Genomic DNA, 3,729 nt, shown 5'->3' on the forward strand with positions numbered 1-3,729 from the left:
TTGGAAAACAACCACAAGAAGAATATTTTATGAGGCATGAAAATTATATGAAATTCAAATTTTAGTGTCCATAAATATAGTCATATTGGAAGGCAGACATACTCACTTGTTTATATATTATATATAGTTGCTTTCACGTGATGACTGCAGAGTTGAGTAATTGAAACAGAGGGTGCATGAAATGCTCTCATTGCTGCCCAATGCATGATAATTCACAGCGATGCACTTATAACTCTACAGCATTTAAGTGTAGCACATATTACTATTGTTGTTGCTCGTTGTTCAGTGGCTCAGTCATGTCCAACTCAAACTCATGTCCATTGAGTTGGTGATGCCATCCAACGGTTTCATCTTCTGTTGTCCCCTTCTCCTCCTGCCTTCAATCTTTCCCAGGGTCAGGGTCTTTTCCAATGAGTTGGCTCTTCGCATCAGGTAGCCAAAGGATTGGAGCTTCAGCCTCAGCATCAGTCCTTCCAGTGAATATTCAGGATTGATTTCCTTTAGGATTTACCAAGACATTTATATTTATTACCAGAGCATACCTATCATGTCAAAACAAGAAGAGTAGGTTGTTGGGGGTTTTTTTTTGACATACTGTCTTGAAAGTGAAAGTGTTAGTCGCTCAGTCATGCCCTACTCTTTGCAACCCATAGACTATAACCCACCAGGCTCCACTGTCCATGGAATTCTTCAGGCAAGAATATGGGAGTGGGTAGCCATTCTCTTCTCCAGGGGATCTTCCCCACCCAGGGATTATACCCAGGTCTCCCTCATTGCTGGCAGATTCTTTACTGTCTGGGCCACCAGGGAAGCCCATCTTATTTTATTCAAATAGCAGTACGCTCGTACATGGTCCAAGAACACTTGAATACTATAGCAAATATAATCACATGTCAAAAACCAATCTTCAAACATCATAGCCAAAGATGCCATGCTTGCCTAAAATATACTGTCTTGCCAATGTAAAACCACATCCACACCTCAGTCACCACCAAACCATTCAGTAGAGCTTCCTTAATGGTGAGCTGTTGGAAGCTACCAGTTTGAGCACTGTTGATTATTTTTTTCAAGCCTGAATAGCTGTAGGGATCTCAGCAGGGGTTGGAGGAACCAGGTCAACCTTGGCATAGTACCAAAATGTGGTCAGCTGAAGCTTGGAAGTAAGTCACAGGAGCGTTGACCAGTGCTGGGACCTTCTCTGAAACGTTACAGACAAACAGCGTCATGGTTCTAGGACAGAAAGTCTGCCACCCCAACTGGCTGCTTGAGTGTCACCCATCTGGAAGTGAAAAGGAGGTTTTGAATGTCACATTTTAAGGGAAAGTGGAATATGGATGATTTTGTTATTATATGGCAAAAAATTTTGTATATTATACAAGGACTTGATAGCTGTGCTACAAGAATACAATATATAGGCATTAGTAGGCCCAGCCTTCGTAACAATATTTTAATTCACAGGAAAGCCACAGTCAGAAAAATAGATAATTTTAATTTTAACACAGAATATCTCATCACGCAAAATTTCTGTACAAAAATAAAAAAATGAAAATGGGGCTGCAATCAAAGTAAGTTTCAGAGTGATTTGTTATTCAAGCAGAAAGCCATTTACCAATACAAGTTAATTAAATTGTGCTTGATTTCAACAGCTGAAGAAATCTGTACATAAAAATAAACATGTTTAAGACTATTAGCTGCTTAGTGAGAACAGTTGCTTGAGGGCCTGGGGAATAGCATCAATAGTCAATTTAAAAACAAGACAAAAGATTTTTGCATTGTTTTCCTTGGCTCTTGATGAGCTGACAGATGCTGTCAATCCTCCTCAATGATTGGTTATTTGAGGAGTCCAGACAGAGTTTGAGGTGACCAAAGTATTAACCTCTGTGAAAAGTATGTGTGGAAAAGAGCAGAGGTGAGAGAGAAGTTAAGAAATACAAATTCAGCACAACCTGAAGTTGAATCTGCCATGATGTGTGACAACTGATGATGGTAAAAAAAGTATATGCTTTTTTACAGGAAATGGCTCAGTTGGACAAATTCACAAGGCTTGTGGAAAGGGAAGGTTGTACATTGTTCATCAGAAGCTAGTTTGCAGAAAATATGTGAATCTATTTTGTTCTTGAAATCTACTGTGTGTGTTATTGCAGCGTCAGTGGTGAATTTCATTGCTGTTGGGGATTTAACAATTGTTAGTTCCAAGAATTCTTGCCAGAAACAGAAGCTAAATATCTTGACCTATCACACAGTAGTTCAATGGCTTAGTGGTGAAGTCTTACTGTAATTTTTTAAACTTTTAGGCCTGAGGGACTTCCCTGGTGGCGCAGTGGATAAGAATCTGCCTACCCATGCAGGGGACATGTGTTCAGTCCCTGGTCAGGGAAGATCCCACATGCCATGCAGCAACTAAGCCCGTGCACCACAACTACCGAGCCTGTGCTCTAGAGCTCTCGAGCTGCAACGACTGAAGCCTGTACCCTAGAGCCTGTGCTCCGCAGTGAGAGAAGCCGCCACAGTAAGTCCTTGCCCTGTAAGCAAGAGTAGACCCCAACTGCCAAAACTAGAGAAAGTCTGTGGCAGCAATGAAGATCCAGCACAGCAAAAAGTTCATTAATTAATTAAAAATTATGGAACTGTGCTTATTTTTTTTTTAAGTTTAAGGCTGAGCCATGAAACAAATTTCAATTAATTTCAAAAGACTGAAATCTTACACAGTGTTTTTCTGACGGCTAAAATAGTTAGAAATAAATAATAAGAAATCCTAAAGAGTTTCAAATATTGGAAATTAAACAGCACACTTCTAAATAACAAACACCTGCATCAAAAAATTATTCCCGAAGAATATTAAAAACTATTCTGAACTGAATAAGAAAAACACAAACGAAGTCTGTGTTATATATTAAAGCAGTGTTTGGAACAAAATCTGTAGCTTGAAATCCTTATAAGACAAAGATGTTTTAAGTCTAAGTTTCCACATTAAGAAACAAGGAAAATGAAAAGAAAATTAAAATTAAGATAGGGGAAAGAGGACATAAATATAAAAGCAAAAATCAAGGAAATAAAAACACAAATATAGAGAAACTTACAAAGCCAAAATTTGATTCTTTGAAAAAAATTAATAACATTGACAAATAACTAGATTGATCAAGAGAAAAGAAAACACAAATTGCCAATATAGACATAGAAGAGGGAATACCAGGGACTTCCCTTGTGGTCCAGTGGGTAAGAATCTTCCTTGCAATGCAGCGGACATGGGTTTGATCCCTGCTCCAGGAAGATCCCACATACCATGGAGCTACAAAGCCAGTGTGTCACAACTACTGATCCCGAGCTCTGGAGCCTGGGAGCCGCAACTACTGATACCATATGCTGTAACTACTGAAGCCCACTTGTCCTAGAACCTGTGCTCAACAAGAGAAGCCACCACAATGAAAAGCCGTCCACCACAACTAGAGAGTACCCCACCAGCTGCAACTGGAGAAAGCCCAAGTGCAGCAACGAAGACCCAGTGAAGAAAAAATAAAATAAATCTTAACAAAGAGAGAGAGAGAGAAAGATGAGACAGAATGATCAAGTTGGTTTTACCTCAAGGGTTTACATTTGAAGGATCAATGTTATCTACTGTATACACATCTCAAAAAATGCATAACACACATCTCAAAAGATGCATTAAAAGAGTTTTACAAAATTCAACATTTATTCTCGATAAAAATTTATGAGAAACAGAGGGGGGTT

The 3,729-nt window shown here is 39.0% G+C and overlaps 1 pseudogene; it reads right to left on the bottom strand.

Annotated features, from left to right (window-relative positions):
• Positions 1-590: 590 nt before the first annotated feature.
• Positions 591-1,226, bottom strand: LOC100295528 (ATP synthase subunit g, mitochondrial-like; annotated as a pseudogene).
• Between the last annotated feature and the right edge of the window lie 2,503 nt (positions 1,227-3,729).

This window comes from Bos taurus, chromosome 14, assembly GCF_002263795.3.
Source record: "Bos taurus isolate L1 Dominette 01449 registration number 42190680 breed Hereford chromosome 14, ARS-UCD2.0, whole genome shotgun sequence".
Taxonomy (NCBI): domain Eukaryota; kingdom Metazoa; phylum Chordata; class Mammalia; order Artiodactyla; family Bovidae; genus Bos; species Bos taurus.